We start from the raw sequence: 20,214 nt of genomic DNA, 5'->3' as shown, positions 1-20,214 counted from the left end.
ACGACAACTAGACAGTATTCACATGCCTACTGACACTGCCCTACTCCAATATGTTGACGATCTGTTAATTACTGCACGGACCGAACGTGACTGCGAACGCGCATCACTGACTGTCTTGTATTTTTTGGCCGAAAAGGGGCATAAAGTGTCCCCTTCGAAGCTACAATTCTGTGCCCAGCAAGTGGTATACCTTGGACACTTGCTGTCCAAGAGGGGTAGACAGTTGACACCTGACCGTATCCAGTTAATTGCACATCTTCCACAGCCCAAGACACAAAAGGAAGTACGGGCCTTCATTGGCCTCACTTCTTACTGCAGACAATGGATTCCCCAGTACGCATATCTAGCAAAGCCACTCATACAGTTGACAACACAGGAGGCAGCGACTTCGACTGTCCTCCCTTGGACTCAGGAACATACACAAGCTTTTGATGAACTGAAGAAAGCCTTATGTCAAGCACCTGTTTTAGCGACACCATGTTACAGTAAACCTTTTACACTTTTTGTTACTGAACGCGATGGCACAGCGTTATCGGTTCTCAGTCAAGATCAGGCAGACAAACACAAGCCTTGTGCTTATTTTTCTAGTACATTGGATCCAGTAGCCCAGGCTTTGCCTGCGTGCCTAAAATCAGTTGCAGCAACAGCTCTAGCAATCAGACAAAGCGACTCAATAGTGTTAGGACATCCCCTGACAGTACAAGTTCCACACTCCGTGGAAGTTCTCCTGAACCGAACCCAGACACAGCACTTGACCATAGCACGACTGACAGGATATGAATTGACACTGTTTCAGCCACACATTGAGATCAGACGTTGCAACACTTTAAACCCTGCTACATTGTTACCTTTGAGCACAATTGATCCTACACCACATGACTGGGTGCAAGTCATTAATACTGTAACCAAGCCCAGACAAGACTTGACAGACATTGCCTTACCCGATCCAGACCTGACACTTTATGTGGATGGTTCATGTATGAGAACAAGCACAGGAGAGTTAGTGGCCGCATATGCAGTGACCACTGAAACTGAAGTCATAGAAACACATTGTATTGACACACTGTCTGCTCAAGCAGCAGAGCTTATTGCTCTGACCCAAGCCTGTATACGAGCCAAGAACCTGAAAGCAAACATATACACAGATTCACAGTATGCATTTGGAGTCGTTCACGACTTCGGTATCTTCTGGCAAGAAAGAGGTTTTTTAACTTCTCATGGCGCCAAGATACAGCATGGTCCCCTCATTCAAGCTCTGTTAGAAGCAATACACTTACCTGCATCCATTGCTATCATGAAGTGCAAAGCACATACTAAAGTTACAGACACCATTTCCCAGGGTAATGACCTGGTAGATCGAACAGCTAAACTTACAGCTCAGACTCAAACAGACATACCGACTGACATGACACAGACTGATGTAACTCCACAGACTCATTGCATGACAGTTAAGGATCCCATTCTAGATGTACTCGATATACAGACACATGCAACTCCAGACGAAATCAAGAAATGGACTGAACAAGGAGGGATCCAGACAGATCAGGGATGGATGACGAAGGGAAAAGCCACATGGTTTCTCCCCGACTCTATGGTTCAAGTTATCATTAATACAGCACATAGTCCAGCACACTTAGGAGAAAAAGCCATGTTAGACAGCATACAGAATCTCTGGTTCAACAAGCACTTACGTGCAGCAGCAAAACAGAAAGTGCGTACCTGCATGATCTGTTGTCCGTTCAATCCAGGCAAAGGCATTCCCGTGGAACAAGGGGGATTTCATCCTCCTGACCATCCTTTTGAAGTCCTCCAGATGGATTATATCCAGATGGACAGATGCCGAGGATTCAAGTATGTCCTTGTAGTTGTATGTGCTCTTTCCCGATGGACAGAAGCTTACCCAGTCCCAGATTACACTGCTGTAACCACTGCCAAGCAGCTGGTTCGTGAATTTTTCCCGCGATATGGTTTGCCCCGTGTCGTATACTCAGACAATGGTCAGCCATTCTCGTCCGAACTCATGAAACAGGTATCACTCCTGTTAGGTTACCAGTGGAAATTTCACTGTGTACGACACCCCGAAGCAGCAGGTCTCGTTGAGAGACATAATCAGACTCTGAAAACACGATTAGCGAAAGTCTGTGCAGAAAAAGGTGTAGATTGGATAGTAGCCCTGCCAGTTGCCCTCTTTTACATGCGTATGGTAGCTCATTCCAGAACCGGACTATCTCCCTATGAGGTAGTCTTCGGCCGACCTCCCAACATGTGGGGAACGCCTATGCCTCGTAAAATTACCGATGTCGATAGTAACATGCTGACAGATTACCTAGCTTCCTTGATGTCTGCACTACACTCTTGTCGTTCACAGGTCGCGGCTGCCTTCCCGGACAACACCCAAGTGAAACCGCATGAAATTGTTCCAGGCGAATTGGTGTACGTCCGTAATTTCGATCGCACAAGCCCTCTGGAGCCTAGGTGGAAACAACCGAAATTGGTGTTGATGACCACGAGGACCGCGGTGAAGGTGGAGGGGAGGAAAGGGTGGCTTCATTCCAGCCACATAAAACGATTTCATGGACTGAATCCAGAGACTGTATCCAAGGACTGCCCTGTTTCAGAAACTGACGCTAAACTCCCCCTGTTAGAGAAAACTCCACAACAGGAGTACCGAGCAAAGTTGAGGTCTAGTAAGTCAGACAGCGTTTAATTGTTTAAGTCCCCCCCTGGGTGAAGCGTTAGACAGGTTTCTGACATGCATAAGATAGACCCAAGTAGTCAGAGAGATAGGCGAATCGAAAAGAGAGACAAATATTGCAAAAACCTGCACAGCAGATGTGTTATTACGTTAATTGTTATGTTTTTTCTGAGTATCTCGATTATATGCATAAGCTTGATGCTACATGTTTTCTTTCCTCTTGACTCACATGTACATACTTTTCCTAATGATACCGTAGAGCACACTTTCAGTGACCTGCCCCCACACGAACTGTCTTATCGATTAGCAATGCGCAACAACACTTTCATTCGTATGTTACACCATTCTCACCAGACCAGCAATGCCACGAATTGCTGGGTATGTGGCCGACTCCCCCCCTATCAGAAATACAAGGGAGCTCTGCCTCTCTTTCCCTACCCGTTTACACATAATGGTTCGTGCGGTGCATGGTTTACATTAATGTCATCTTTAGACAGTAAGTCCCAAGTTTCCCAAGGCGATTGGATATGGGGAAACTTGAATACAGTTATGAATAAAGCATGTTTCCCAGACAAGGACGGTCTTCCCCGAAGGACAGGGACCGATCTAGAAAATGAAGTGTATGGATTAGGAAATTTTACCCTCAATCTCATGATTCTGAACGTCCAGTCCGAGACCAATTCGGATTTGCCGTTTATAACAGTTTTACCAGTAGCAGGCGAATTATGCGTTAGAAAGAATGGTTCAGTACATCTAGGACACAGTGAATGTAATACTGTGGTCGAATTCAGTGATAAAGGAAAGTCTACTTTCAAAGCTTCCCGCCATTCCTATTTTATTTGTGGTCAGACGGCTTATGTATGTCTGCCCTTGGATTAGGATGGAACGTGTTATATTGCATTCCTATTACCACCTGTTTTTCTAGCCCCACCTGATTATCATAGAAATACACATCTTGTGCATATAAGACATAGAAGGGAGATCAAGTCCCCAATTTTCGATCAGACTGAGACAACGTGGGAACAATATACAGATTTCAATAAAGGATTCTTTTTCTTTGTAGGTCCTGTTCAAAACAGTAAACTGATACGCAAATTAACCAGAACTCTTGAAGCAGTAGTGAATGAGACTACTTCTGCCCTAGGTAACTTGACCGAAGAGCAGTCTGCTATGAGACTTGTTGTTCTTCAAAACCGCCTTGTCCTTGACGTCATCCTGGCCGATAGGGGCGGGGCTTGTAGAGTGATCGGATCCAGTTGTTGTATTTTCATTCCTAATAACGCACCATCAGTGTATAAAGTGATTACAAGGCTTCATGAGATAGCTCATCAGATGCACCAGAATCCAGGCACCTGGACATGGTCCGGTTGGCTCTGGAGTGTGATATCCGCCTGGGGATGGAAAGTATTGTCATTCCTAGGAATAATACTGCTCATAGTATTCAGTTGTTGTCTCTGTCTGCAATGTGGGCCAGCGATTTGCGGCTTGTGCGCCACAGCTTGTATTCCCCGTCCAAGTCCAAGCTCACGTTCCTGTTCCCGAATGAAGAAAGATGAGCTGATAGATGGTCTCATGAAAATAGATATATCCTGAAGGGTGAAGTAGGGGCTAAGGAGGGAATGAGGAAATAGAAATTTTTAGGTAGCCAATGTGTCCCCCACTCGCACCCTACCCATGTACCATGTATGTTGTGTAATTCCTTTCCCGTGCCTGCCATGAAGACGCATATGCATTTGCGTCCAACGTTAACATGTCAGTTATTCAGTTCACTAAGAAAACCACGTTAAAATGGCTTTTAGGCCTATGGTGCCAACGTCTTTACATGGTGCACTTTCAAAATATCGCACACGTTTTTCCATGTCTTTTCTGGCTCAGGCGAGCCAGGCCCTTAAAATGAGGCTCCGATTCTTTTCTGTCTCTGAAAGCTGCAGTTTAGGTATGCATCCCTGACCTCTACCTTACATCCTGCCCAGGCGAGCGGTGCCTGGCTCGGCCTGGCCTGCCTGCAAGACGGTATTTTGCCTACAAATTATCTGCTCAGCCTCCGCAAAAACACATTCCAGTCTAGTGAAATAGGTAAACATATTCCAGCCTGCAGAGTAAAGGGCCCCAGCTTTCCTGTCTCCTTGCACGTAATTTACTGCACCCGTTACCATGGTAGGCCCATGGCCCCCGCGCACTACATGAAGAACTATATGCACGCACTAGCATTCAGTATTGAACGGCCTCTGCCCGAGAGACCTTTTACTTCAGACAACACATCCTCTAAACACAAGATACCAGATATGCTATAGGTACAGGTCATTCTGACACCCCAGACATCAGTCTCCTCTACTAGTGCTAAAGTCAAGCCCCCAGTTCTCCCCAGTTACACGTCATGCTCAATTGCGCGCGCATCTGTATCAAAGGTTTCTGCTGACTCTGCAAACTTTCTCTAAGCATCCACCCACTTGTGACGTATTCTCTGACTCGTCAAGTACACGCCTATGTGTACTCCCTTTTACACGCCTCCTGTTACGCACATGTGTTCTTATCTCTCTCTTTTCACCTGTTACGCCTACTGTATTCATTTCAATTATACAGTTTTACTATATATAACTATATTACTATATATAATGTGTGATGTTAATAAAATGTTGAATATCCTTCCTGAACCTTAGTGGTGATGGAACTTGATGTCCAATACCCCGGGGTATTTAATTAAAGCCCGTATGACTCAGATACCACGGACTCTGCCTCTCATTTTTTGAGCTATCTTTATTGTCATGTAATGTATACAAAAATAGTCCAGTAAATTTATTTACCACATAATCTGGCGCCCGAATAGGGACCCCTCCCCTTCCCCACGCGCTGGCGATGTAGCGCAGCCCCTGACCCCTTCTACAGCCGTGACGGACTCCTGTGCGCATCTGCGGGTTTTCCTGCTATCTCCCTCAGGCCCACGGAGGAGACGGAGACTGCGATCCGGCATCCAGACGAGGCGGTGAGGAATGCGGAGAGTCCCGACCAGAGTATACAAAAATAGTCCGGTAAATTTATTTACCACAGCTCCACTTTTAGCACGCAAATGCGTCAATATCTTACGCCTGCCTCATGGCAGGCGTAAGACTGACACAGGCACATTTCACATGGGACTTGCCCATGTGTAATGACCCATTGCTAGAGTTGCGTCACTTTTGTGACACACTCCAGCAATGTGTAATTTTTGCGCCTACAGAAATACTGACGTATCTGTAACTCATTGTGACATGATGCGTCATACTGTAAATATGACACATCAATGGTGTCGCAAGGAAGGCGCAGTGAAAAATGACGCTTCGCTGTTTTCTCGCAGCGATGCGTCACTTTTCATAAATGAGGCCCTGAGACTCGAATAGGCCAAAAGGCCATTTAATTGCTGTTGTACATTTGCACTTGTTGTAGTAGATCTGTCATTTCATATTGATAATTAGCAACTCGAAGCATGAGTTTAGAAAAATATTGAAGCCAGTGGTGTGTCCCTAAATATTGTAGTTCCGTGAGTTTTTGGGTCTGGTTCGGTGGTTCCGAACCCGTCCAAATAAGGTCGTCGGAAATAGACGATTTTGGTGTCAGCAGACCGCAAATGACGAGTGTAGTGTGTCTGAGTGTTTTCGCATGAATCGATCGAAGAGAACACTCTGTATTCAAGGATTTAGTTTGAACCCTCGGGTTCCATTTTGTGTACGGCAGCCATTTTGTATGGTTACCCTCACATAGGCCCTGACTGCGGCCGAACGAGTTCTTGAGACACGTATGCCTTAGCTGACTTTTGAATGACCTGGCCGAACTGAGCCAGTTCCTTGTTAAGCAGCTGGCCAGATAAAGATCAAAGAGTAGGACGTGCCCAAGTTTATGGTACACTGCTCCCACCTTTCTATCTCACTTCCAATCTGTTTCTGCCTTTCCTTTACGACATAATCACTGATTTGGGTTGAGGGTTTATGATGGGTTTGTCCGGCCTGATCCGACAAGTACTCTGGAATGTGCTTGGTCATTTCTGGTGGGCTGGACAACGGAGAATGGGATTGTCGTCATTTGCTACTTTCAAATTGCCACACTGTCATTGGTCAATTTGTATGAACCCAATGCTAATACTGAATGTTGCCTGAGGCTTGATTTTTGGCATAAAAGACCATGCTCCGCTCATTGAATTTGTGCAGTCTCTAGCGAACCACCCGTGTGTGCTTCGTAGATCTTGGTTCTTGGTTGCAGCCAATAAACTTTGGTCTTTGACATCATCAAGAAGTGTCCCGTGTCTCTGTTTGCCAAGACAGGGGAACTCGAAGGCATCGGGCGTTCTCCCTGACGCCGCTGGGTTCTAAAACCCGGTCCTTCAATTGGCGCCCAATGAGGGGCGACTTCAGCGGTACCGGTCCAAGCCCGAAGATCGTGAGGAGCTTCGTGTGAAAATTCTGGAGGAAGGCCTACCACTTCATCGACCCCTGTATGTCGGCGTGGTCCGAAAGTCTTTGCTGCGAGGTTTCCTGCTTTCCGACGGCTACGAAGGACTGCTGCCCTGACTGTCGCCCTGTTTTGGAGCCTTAGACGTTTGTAGAGCGAGACGATTGACGGGTCTTCTGGTGACGCCATCGACATTTCAGTTAAGTATGAGTGGAGCGTCTCCTAGTCCTTAGTTTGTTTTTGGTATCCCTTTAGTGGATCGCTTTGATTTGGTACCTGCAGGCCCCAAAGGCAAGGGACTCGTGTATTCGCGAGACTATCGTTTATAGATTTCCCTTGTTGTTTGAAGCTAGACTAGTGAGCAAGATGCCTGGTCTTAGCAGACTTGGAAAGTTATTTGGTTGTGGTTGTTCTAAGGATTCCCGGTTAGAGGATTCGTGTCCGGTTCCTCCAATTGGAACTCCTACATATGAATTGTACATGAAGCATGGTGTGGGCCCTATTAGTTATAATGAGATCTGGGTGAAGTATACGAGGAAAGACGGTGTCCTACAGTGGCCCCGTTATGGTAGTTTTGAAAGTGAGATTTTAGATAATCTCGAAGCGAAACTGTTCAAGAAGAAAGCCCGGCCGGCAATGTTTGACTCTTTCCGCATACGGCGCAAAGAAGCCAAACAGAAAGAAATTAAATTAGCGAAGAGGAATAAACGTGAACGAGGTATGTCAATGGTACAAGCTGTTGTTGCGTTTAGGGATAATGAGGAAGAGCAGGAAAGCGAACAGATGCTTAGAGCAAAGAAGTTAGCGGTAGATAGATGCTACCCAGTTTTACCGCCTAAAGAGCAGGAAGAGAAGAAAGATCTTGCGAAAGATCCTTTAATGTCACATCTCTTGAGTTCACCACCTCCTTATGCACAGAGTGCTACGGCACCACCGCCACCAGTTGTGGCTGTGCAACCTCTGGTTGTTGTGCCACCCGTAATTCCTCCACAGCCAGCTCTTCCGCAGTTGGCTACTGTTCCTTTGGCGCAGCCTCCTCAGGGGATGCCAACTTTGCCTCCCCCTTTGTCTGCTACTCCTACGCCTGTCTGTAATATTCCTTCTGGTCCGACTTTGGATTCTTCTACTGTTGTTCCGTCTTCCCTTATTCTTCCATCTTCTCCTTCTACTAGGCAGCGAATGACTGCTGCTGTTTCTGGTTTCTTTTCTCCTTTGTTGGGACAATTGGGTATGTCTCCGGTGCATGAGGGTAGACAATCACGTAGTCAGCTGCCTGATACAGATGAGCGTGTAGTATTGGATCACATGGCACGTAGATGGGTTACGTATACCTCCCAGTATGATCTTGAGGGTATTATGGATGTTTTCCGACAATGGAAAGCACCAAAGCAACGATACGTTTTTGAAATGATGTATGTGTTCCTCGATGAACAGTGGATGGACAAAGTGGGTAAAGCGCCTGAAGAATTATATCGAGTGTGTTCCGAGTTTGCGAAAGGGACGATTGTGACTCTTCTCGACATTGAGAGAGCGGTGTCGACGTTGTTGTCGTTTCGTAATAGTGCTCCTTCCGAGCGGTTGTTTGAGTCTGATTCGTCAGTTAGGAGAAAAGCGCGTCAGTATCCGATGTGGGAGGTTCCTCCAGTTTGGAGACCTGATGATGGTAATGTTCCTGCGCACTTTCAGCGAGTGTGGGTACATGTTCCTTGGAAGTGTGCTGAAGTCCTAGCTCTTAAGCAGACTTTACCTGATCCGCGCAAAAATCCGGCAGGATATTATAAAGAGCTCACTCAAACTGTGGGTTTGTGCGTCATGAATTTAGCGGACATAGACATGTTGTTTGGAAATGTTGTTCCACAGCCTATCTGGAACGTGATTCGACATACGGATCATGATAATGAATTGGGTGATACCTGGGTTAATCTTGTTGCTGCAAATGATAGACAGGTTGGAGGTGCTAAGCCTGAAGATCTTATTAACGAACTGCCTGGTAGGATTATTAATTTCATGAAGACTCTGTTGCCCGAAGTGCGTGTTAATTGGGACAAGTTGTCTGCATGTAAGCAGAAGAAAGACGAGACTGTATCTGATTTCTTCACGCGGTTTGAAGAGACTTTTGTAGATCATAGTGGTCAGGATATGGCTACCGAGGGTGGCCAGAGATTGTTCGTCGATAAATTCGTGCATAATTTGATTCCCGAGTTGTGCACTAAGTTGAAGGATTCCGAGAGTGCTTGGCCCGTTTCCACGTCAGCACAGATTTTAGCTACGGCTCAGTACTATGAAAATAGGCGCAAAGATAAGTTAGAGAAAGCGGATAGGAAGACTAAGGAATTGAAGACTAAAGTTCTTCTACAGCAAGCTTATCCACCCCGTACTAATAGTCAGCGCGATTATCAGCAGAATCAGCAATATTCGAGAAACTTGCAGAGAAACGAGTTTTCTCAACAGCGTTTCCCGTATGAGCCTAATCAGTGTGCCTATTGCAGAGAAGAGGGTCATTTCAAGAATAGTTGTCCGGTTTTGTTACAGCGCACGAATGGTGCTTCTGGTGTTAGAGGTCGAGGTGCTCAACAAGTGCCTAGAGGTAGAGGTCGCGGACAGAACGTGCGTTCCTTGCCCCCACAGAACTCGATGAATACTTTTGATCAGCAGCAAGGCTCGTCTGGTAGGACAGCACAGTACTATATTGATGATTACTATGTTGAAGGTGAAGAAGTAAATGGTAATGACTGTTAGGACAGCTATGGACAAAGAGAGGGAGTTGTTTCAGTTCCAGTAGATCAGAGTGGACCCTATGTTGAAGTGATTGCATCAGGTGTGTCAGAACCTTTTAAGCTAGATACTGGTGCTACAAAGAGTTCTATTATGCACTCTAAACTCCCTGGCGCACCTTTGTCTGGCTTTGATAATGTTTCCGTAGGTTTTTCTGGCGCCCCCGTTACTAATCCGATTTCTGCTCCATTGTCTCTTTCTGTTGGACCGCGTAAGATGTGGAGAAGTGTGGCTCAATGGTTAGAGCAGGCAGACCTCAATGCAGAGCTCTGGCCAGGGACCAGGGTTCAATTCCTGCCCCGGCGGGTCTCGGGCTCATTAATTCCCCTGACCGGATATTCTCACCTCAGTGCCTATTCTGATCATGGGTCCCACGCTGCAACTCTGGGCAATAGCTTGCTTAGTCTCCTCAACGGCACCCACAACGCGAGGGATGCCTGGTCTGCACCATGGGGGTGCCCAGGAGTGGACACTTCACAGGGAAAGCCAGGAAGGGTTCCCTTGCGGTATTCGTACAAGCGCCAGGAAACCCACTGCGGGTAGCTGTGCGCTATACAAGTACAAAAACATTTACATTTACATCGAAGCACCCCTTCTATTGACTACCGGTTGTAATGAGAATTTGTTGGGTTTGGATTTGCTGAAGAGATTGTATGCAACACTGTATTGTTCTCCGTCAGGAGTCCATCTTACCTTGGGTGAGAGAGTGATCTCTCCGATGTACCTGTCGAAGGATAGTATTCCATCTGAATTGTCTTCTTTACCGGATTCATTATGGGCTATTGGTCCGAATGATGTGGGCTTACTGGACATTCCCCCATATGTGGTGACGCTGAAGGCGAATGCTAAGTTACCCCGCATTCCACAATACCGTATCTCGAGTGATGGTGAGCGTGCACATTTGGCGATCATTTATGATCTGATCGACAAGGGTGTAATTGAGGAAACGAGAGGTAATGTGTGCAATAGTCCTGTTTGCCTGTCTTGAAGAGAACTGATTCTTCACAACCTCCTGTATACAGGTTTGTCATTGATCTACGCGAAGTGAACAAAATTGTTGTTCCACAATTTCCCGTTGTGCCTGATATTACTGCCTTGTTGACTCTGATTCCGGCTACAGCCACATGGTTTTCGGTGATCGACTTGAAGAATGCTTTCTTCAGTATCCCGATTGCCACAGAGAGTAGGGATATCTTTGGATTCTCTTTAGGAGGACGCAGTTTTCGCTTTAAGCGCGCTCCTCAAGGCTATTGCGAGAGTCCATCGATCTATAGCCAAGCTTTGAAAACACAACTGGATTTGTTGGTTTTACCTGATGGTGCAGCCCTTATTCAGTACGTTGATGATTTGCTAGTGGCTGCTGATACTGAAGAGATTTGAAGGGAAGCCACTTTGTCATTACTGCGTCACTTGTCTGATTGTCATCATAAAGTTTCTCTCTCCAAGTTACAATATTGTCGACAAGAAGTAACCTACTTAAGTCACCTCTTATCAAAGGAGGGAAGGAAACTGATCCCAGAGAGAATTCAAGCTATTGTGAAAATGAGTGTTGCGTGCGTTTTTAGGTATTACGTCGTACTGTAGACAGTGGATTCCTAATTTTTCTTTGTTAGCGAAGCCTTTGATAGCACTTACTGTTAAGGATACTCCAAATCCTATTTCTTGGACTGATGAATGTCAAAAGAGCTTTTCTGAATTACGCAATGCGTTGTGTTCGGCTCCTGTGTTGGGTACTCCCGACTACAGTAAGCCTTTCACATTGTATGTTCACGAGAGAGAGGGATGTGCATTGTCGGTCTTGACTCAGCAGTTTGGCGATAAGCAATGCCCATGTGCTTACTTTTCGTCGACTTTAGATCCTGTAGCTAGAGCGTTGCCGAGTTGCTTGAGAGCCACAGCGGCAGTGGCTGTTTCAATTCGACAGTCTGCTGGTTTAGTTATGGACAACACGTTAGTGGTTATGGTTCCACATGCAGTGGATACCTTGTTGAACCGTACGAAGACACAGCATTTAACTAATGCTCGGTTGTCGGGTTACGAGTTGACGTTGTTAGCGAGTCATGTGCACATTAAACGATGCAACACGTTGAATCCAGCCACGTTGTTTCCAATTGCAGTTGAGATAGATAATAGTGAAGAACAACATGACTGTTTTCTGAGAACTGAAGAAGAAACGAAAGGGAGAGTAGATTTAAGAGACACTCCTCTTCCTGAGTGTGATGTTACTTTGTGGGTTGATGGTTCGTGTTTTAAGTTGCCGAGTGGTGATACGACTGCGGCATATGCTGTTACGACTTTGCATACGATTGTTGAAGCTGCACGTATCCCACATAATCAGCACAAGCAGCGGAATTGATTGCATTAACGAGAGCATGTGTGTTGGCAGAAGGAAAACGAGTGAATGTGTATACTGATAGCCAATATGCCTTTGGCGTGGCTCATAGCTTTGGACGTTTGTGGCGTGAACGTGGGTTTTTGACTTCGCATGGGACGAAGATCCAGCATGGACAGTTGGTGAATGAACTTTTTGAATCTCTTACTTTGCCATTACAAGTAGCGATTGTGAAGTGCAGTGCCCATAAGAAAGTTACTGATGATGTTGGTCGCGGAAATGCATTTGCGGATGAAGTTGCGAAAGAAACTGCGAGAAATGTGATGAGTCGAATGTATGCTGCGGGTTCGGCGAGATGGGTTCCAGAGAAGAGTATGTGTGAAGATACGATTGAGAGTGTGAAATCCATTCAAGCTGAAGCTACAGAGAAAGAGTTGAATGAATGGAGAGGAAGCAAGGGTAGAGTGGATTCGAATGGTTGTTGGACTGATTTGTCCGAGCTTCAAAGATGGTTGTTGCCTAACGCGTATGTGCTTCCGGTTGTTACAATGGCTCATGGCATGGCACATATCAGTGTGAAAGGGATTTGTAAGTTGTTGGCTCCGGTTTGGCAGAATGCGGCAATTCCAAAATGTGCAGAGAACTTGGTTAAGAACTGTATGGTGTGCTTGATGTACAATCCTGGTAAGGGAATTCCAACATCAGCTGGTCATTTTGCTCCTCCTACGTATCAGTTCGAGGCTTTGCAGCTAGATTTTATCCACATGGAGAGATACAACAACTTGAAATATGTTTTAGTGGTTGTTTGCTCTTTTTCTAGATGGGTTGAAGCTTATCCCCTTAGGGACAATACTGCCTTGTACACAGCGAGAGTTTTGATAAAAAGAGTTTTTCCCTAGGTTTGGAATACCGAGAATTATCTGGAGTGACAATGGGAGTGAATTTGTGGGTCAAGTCATGAAGAGAGTGTGTGAGGGATTGGGAATTCAGCAGAAATTCCACGCTGCAAATCAGCCCCAATCAGCTGGTTTAGTCGAGTGCTATAATGGCACTCTTAAATTGAAATTGGCCAAAATCCAAGCGAGCACTGGTCTACAGTGGCCAGATGCTTTGCCTTTAGCGCTCCTGTCCACAAGAATGACTGTGCATTCGCGAATGGGTCTGAGTCCGTATGAAGCGGTCTTTGGTCGCCCAGCTAATGTTTGGGGTGTGCCGAGACCAACTAGATTTAGTGAAATCGAACATCCTGTGTTGCTTGACTATTTGCGCGAACTGGCGACTAAATTGCGTGTCTTACACCAACAGGTATATGAGAGCCTACCACAAGCTTCAGAAGATCCAGGCCACGCTATTGAACCTGGAAGCTGGGTATTTGTATGAAATTTTCAGCGGAGCAAGAACGATCAGCCCCGCTGGACGGGACCCTTCGAAGTCCTCTTGTCGACACAATCTGCAATCCGAGTGTAAGGCAAACGAAACTGGATCCACGGTGTACACTGTAAGCGAGCACCTTTGCCCTTACCGCACGATAAGTGGGTCCAGGAGGGACTTCCAGACTCTGAAACGAACACTGTTCCACGTTATTTGCCATTCAGTGATGCTAGTCTGATTGGTACGAGCTCTGAGAGACAAAGTGATGATCTTTTACAAGAAGCAGTGCCTCCTTTGGATCGCTTGAACATTATTGTGCCTGATTTGCTGTTTAAAGATCAAGAATTGCCTGGAAGAAACCGCTATAATTTGCGACAGAGAGTCATGGACAAATAAATAAAGCGCAAATAAAGTTTTTATGATTTTTCTGGTTGCAGGTAAACTCTCCACCGAGGATCTACTCATTTTTGTTTTTCGAACCGCCATCCGGGTTCAGCTGTAGGGTCGCGGTTGCTTAAAGTCTTTGGAGTGCAAGCCTGAGACACTAGGTCGAGGGTTCTGGTTGGCCTAAGGGAGTTGCCCTGGGTTGACAGGGGCATTCCTTAGCAGAATCAACCTACCATCGCGAGCAGCATATTTAGTTTAGGATGGATTTCTTTGAGTTGGAGAGACCTGCAAAGACAATGATTTTTAGAAAGACGTTATGCAAACTGATAACGACGAAGCGATTTATAATACCGTGTTTATTTTTGCTATTGAGTTTGATGACATTGATAATTGGTTATGTGACATTCTCTTTTAAAGTGACGTTTAATCCCACTGTGCAACCTACACCTCCACCCACTATTTCTTCTCATTCTTTTCACCCTTTGCCTGAACATGAGGTAGTTAGACGATTGGAATTTGCTAATAATTCCTTTATTCAACTTTTGCACCAACACCAGTTAGTGATGAACACGACAAACTGTTGGATCTGTGGTCTAATGCCCCATACGACCGGTAAGGGTATTCCGTATTTAGTTTTGCCCTTTAGTTTAAATGGTTCGATTTGAGCTTACAGAACGATGTTTATTTATGCCCATAGTGTTTATCCCCTACGTTCTCCGAAGGACAACCCGAAGAATAGTGCGGTTGCAAGAGGCATAGTCGACATGGTTAAAGGGACTAATGCCGTTGAAACTATTCCGATAGATGAGAAGCCTTCCTATAGTGGATGGGATATTACTGGATATGGAGTTAGTCTGAGTGTTAACCAGCGAGCGAAGAGTTCTCCACCGATTTGGATAGTGCCCCATCAGGGTCGCTATTGTCTGCAGGGTAATGGCAAGAATCCGAGAGTTCAGTTAGGGAAGAGTATTTGTACGGATACTTATGTATTTACGTCTCAGTCTTCCCCCGCATTTTTAGCTGCTAAGGGTACTTACTTTGTTTGCCATGACAAAGCATATACATGTTGCCCCCTGACTTTTTGGGCACATGTTTTGTTTCTTTCCTGTTGCCTCCCACTTTTACAGCTGCAGCAGATTACCATAAGACGAGAGTTGCTAGAGGTGTCTTTAGTCAAGAAGACACTGCAGGGCAAGTGTTGGGAGATTTCTTTAAGGGTTTTCTGCCGTTCTGGGGACCGATGGCTAAGAGCAGGAATATTCGCCAGTTGACGAGAGTGGTTAAGTCCACCATAGTCGAAACTGCTGGTGCCCTTAGTAACTTGACTGCTGAGCTCCAGTCGGATAGACTTATGACACTCCAAAATAGAGTTGCCCTTGATGTCATATTAGCAGATCGAGGTGGAGTTTGTAAACTGATTCAATCGAGCTGCTGCGTTTTCATTCCAGACAACGCTCCGTCAGTTTTCCAGGCCATTTCCAAATTACATAAGATCTCTGATTCTGTCCATTTGGACAAAGGAGATTGGTCATTGATGGGATGGTTATGGGGATTGATATCCACCTGGGGTTGGAAGATTCTGATGGTCATTGGGATGGTCTTAGCTATCCTTTTCATGCTCTGTCTCTGTGTGCAGTGTGCTCCTGCTATTTGTGGCCTTTGTGCTACTCCGTGTGCAAAAAGACCTGTCCAGAGAGAGGTACTAAGTAATAGGATGATGCTGCAGCAACATATTGATGATCTGATGAATATAGATCCGGATTCAGATTAACATGGGTTTGGGTCTGTTGCCTATGTAAGGGCAAAAGGAGGGTCTGTAGTTCCGTGAGTTTTTGGGTCTGGTTCGGTGGTTCAGAACCCGTCCAAATAAGGTCGTCGGAAATAGACGATTTTGGTGTTAGCGACCGCAAATGACGAGTGTAGTGTGTCTGAGTGTTTTCGCATGAATCGATCAAAGAGAACACTCTGTATTCAAGGATTTAGTTTGAACCCTCGGGTTCCATTTTGTGTACGGCAGCCATTTTGTATGGTTGCCTTCACATAGGCCCTGAGTGCGGCTGAACGAGTCCTTGAGACACGTATGCCGTAGCTGACTTTTGAATGACCTGGCCGAACTAACTCCTTGCCCGAGGCTGACCTCGCTGAGCCAGTTCCTTGTTAAGCAACTGGCCAGATAAAGATCAAAGAGTAGGACGTGCCCGAGTTTATGGTACACTGCTCCCACCTTTCTATCTCACTTCCAATCTGTTTCTGCCTTTCCTTTACCACATAATCACTGATTTGGGTTGAGGGTTTATGATGGGTTTGTCCGGCCTGATCCGACAAGTACTCTGGAATGTGCTTGGTCATTTCTGGTGGGCTGGACAACGGAGAATGGGATTGTCGTCATTTGCTACTTTCAAATTGTCACACTGTCATTGGCCGATTTGTATGAGCCCAATGCTAATACTGAATGTTGCCTGAGGCTTGATTTTTGGCATAAAAGACCATGCTCCGCTCATTGAATTTGTGCAGTCTCTAGCGAACCACCCGTGTGTGCTTCGTAGATCTCTGTTCCTGGTTGCAGCCAATAAACTTATGTCTTTGACGTCATCAAGAAGTGTCCCGTGTCTCTGTTTGCCAAGACAGGGGAACTCGAAGGCATCGGGCGTTCTCCCTGACGCCGCTGGGGTCTAAAACCCGGTCCTTCAATATTATCTCCTTTCCAAGGACTTCTCACATCACATCCGTGTCAACGTCCTACCACCAGCTTCGTTTTGGTAAAACAATAAGTCACGTTCACATATTTATGTCCCATGGACTTTAATTGAGTAAACGCATATAGAAACCCGTCAAAATGTTATTGCTATTAGCATTAATCTCCAGCTGACCTCATTTTGGACAAGAGCTCTAATCAGTTGAAATGACAATTGCCTCTTGGTTATTTGTCTTGCTGCTTTTTTTGCATTAAACACAAGTTAGACTGCTGGGTTTTCTGACGTGTAATATTTTGTTCTATGAAAATGGTACAGCCCTCCGAAAGGGCGGCCCCATATGCCAGTCCACAACACAGAATGATGCTAAAATGCATGGCTTGTCTTCCTGCATTAGCGGGCAGAACCTGAGCATCTCTACAGCCTGCTCAAGCTGGGGGTACAGAAGTCAATTCCATGTGTGAAGAAGCAACTCAGGCCTCATCTGCACGTGCAGAGATGCAGGGACCACACGTCTAGTTTAGGAATGAGGATGAGGGAGCACCATATTGGCCCATCCGTGTCCTCAAGTGGCCAGTCTTTATTCTTTCATTTTTAGGTCTGGTCTAGTGACAGCTTTAGCTGTCTTGGCAGCCTGATGTAATCAAAAACATGCATAAATAAAAATACAGCTTCATACTTAGAAGACAGCTCCAATCCATTGCTCTGTTCATCCATCAATCACACATCAGCATGGGGTAGTGGCTCTGTCTACTTCCGCCATGTGCTCTCTTGCACTGTGAGTGGCAGCTTTGAGTCTGGTCACATGTGCACATTGACCTAAAAAGAGGTTCACTTCAGGTCCAGGCCTGGTGGGCCCAGACTTCAGTTTGCCAATAGTTATATCTTTCATCTTTTACGTCTCCCATCTCTGCGATGGTCTCCATGTCTGTCATGGAATGCAGAAGCAGAGGTTGGAAACTTATTGATGGAGCTAAGACAGCATTCTCTATCAGTTGAAACATCTGCCTTCTCGAGAGAAGCTCTGATTTGTTGCTGGCGGTTTTTGGAAGGACTCAACTATTAAACTGCTGTTTTTCATAACCTCCTTTTTACAATCCATATTTACGTCCATATTTTTTTCATTCCATTCTTTATTCTTTTTTAATGTCTAGCTGGAAGACGGATTTAGTTGTCTTGTCAGATTTATGTTTAAAAAAAAATCTTAACAAAAATACATAGGTCTATGTGGGTTCTCAGTAAACCATTTTTTGCCATTCGTTTATTCAAATGTTATGTTATGTTATGTTAATATTTATTTATTAAGCGCTCGTACGCCCGTAGGCTTCATGGCGCTGTTGGAAGGAACATAACACACAAAAAACTCAAAGGTAAGCCTGATAAAAAAGCCATGTTTTAAGAGAATGTCTAAAGGTGAGAAGGTCTGGGCTCATTCTTAAAGGGAGTGGTAAAGAATTCCAAAAGGTGGCTGCGAGATGGTCAAAACAGCATCCACCAAAGCGTTTTTTCTTAAAGGTCAGGACAACCAATAAAGATTTATAGGCAGACCGAAGATTCAAAGAAGGATTGTATCTAGAAACAAGGTTTTTTATAAATTTTGGACCTGTGTTTTGTAGGGTTTTAAAACGAATACATCCCGTTTTAAACGCAATCCGCTGTGTCACAGGCAGCCAATGAAGTTGTTTCAGACCAGGTCTGATAGACTGCCATTTTGGTTGTTGCAAAATAAGCCTGGCAGCTTGATTCTGCACAAGTTGGAGTCTTTTTAGCAGGCCCGCTGGGAGTCCCAAATAAAGACTATTTGAAAAGAAGAGTCGTGACAGAACGAGGGCAATAATAACCTGAGTAAGTGCGGGTTGAGTCAGAAACTGGGATATTTTTTGTATTTTCTTGAGTTGAAAAAAACTAGCGGAGACCACTATGCCAACTTGTCCATTCAAAGAGAGATCTGCACTGAGTGTGACTCCCAGACTTTTAACCGAGAGAGATTTCGTTGGAGGGACCCCCATACTAGGTGGCCAAAAGCATGGACTCCAACTTAATTCACTTTTCCCAGGCAATATTAATTCTGTCTTGCCTGGGTTAAGCTTCAAGTGGTTGAGGTTCATCCACCTCTGTATGTGTGTCATGGTGTTCTGAAATTCCACCACTGAGTCTGTAGTGTTTAGAGGAAAGACAAGTTGGAGGTCATCCGCATAGTTATAGATGGTAACTTTTGCGTTCCTTAGGGAGTATAATAGTGGGTGGAGATAAAGATTGAATAGTAGAGGTGATAGTGATGATCCTTGAGGTACCCCACATTTAAAGGGAGTTCTACGAGCTGTGAAAGTGCCAAGTCTCACTGATTGCGTACGTCCTGTGATAAAAGAGGTGATCCAGCTTAAAGCAGGGCCCCTGAGGCCGGCTTGTTCGACACGATTGATAAGAATGGTATAATCAACCGTGTCGAATGCTGCTGACAAATCAAGGAGCACGAGGGCCTGGTGGATGCCTCTGTCAGCATTGTGTCTTAGAGTGTTTTGGACAGCAAGGATCACGGCTTCCGTCGAGTGACAGGGACGGAAGCCAGCCTGGTTAGGTTCCAGGTATTCAGATTTTTCAATAAATTTGGACACACACGTGCAGACATGGGCTTCCAAAATTTTTGATGCATAGGGTAGAAGAGATATTGGTCTATAGTTTATTGGTTCATGTGGATCTGCTCCTAACTTTTTGATCAGTGGAATGAGCAAAGCTTTCTTAAAGCTGCTCGGCACTTTGCCCTGCAGAAGGGATTCATTAAGCAGCGAAAGAACGCCCTGTGGAATAGCCGACCCCACCTCTCTGAAAATATATGGGGGACAGATGTCATCAGGTGATCCAGACCTGACACGTGCAAGGAGATCAAGCAAGACTTTAGCATCGATAGAAGGAAAGGTTTCTAAAATAAAAGGATTATAATAGACATCATTCAGAGGGACAGGGGGCAAAGAGTTTAAAATACTCTGCTTTATAGAAATGATTTTATTTAGGAAGAATACATTAAGAGAGTCACAAAGATCCTGTGTAGGAGTAACCAAAGGGGTAGTTCTATCACTATTGCAAAGATCGTTCACTATATTGAACAAATCTTTTGTCTTGTTCTGTGAGTTCAATATTTTTCCTGAAAAATAATCAGTTTTCTGTTTTAAAATAGATTTATGGTAGGTTTTCTGAGCCTGACAATAATTAGCTCCGTCTTGTGGTAGATACCTGGTCCTCCACTTCCTCTCTTTTTGACGCACTTCAAGTTTTAAGATCTTCAGTTGTGGGGTAAACCATTTGTGTGTGTCATTAGGGCGTGAGCGGGGGAAATTCACATAGGGTGCATGGATATCAGCTGCCCGTTGGATCCAATGTGAAAAGGTTTCTTCAATGACATCGATGTCTTTAGTCATTGGGGGAAGGGTAATGGCCAAGGTGTCCAAAAATGCCGGTGTGTTAATACCCTTCCATTTCCTAATTTTACCACTCGCCTGGATTGACTGTTTTGTGTCTCTATCGATGGTAAGTGTAAAATG

The sequence above is a fragment of the Lissotriton vulgaris genome, chromosome 3_1, assembly GCF_964263255.1.
Source record: "Lissotriton vulgaris chromosome 3_1, aLisVul1.2, whole genome shotgun sequence".
Classification (NCBI taxonomy): Eukaryota; Metazoa; Chordata; class Amphibia; order Caudata; family Salamandridae; genus Lissotriton; species Lissotriton vulgaris.
The sequence above is the reverse complement of the archived record's forward strand: the minus strand, read 5'-3'. Positions refer to the sequence as shown.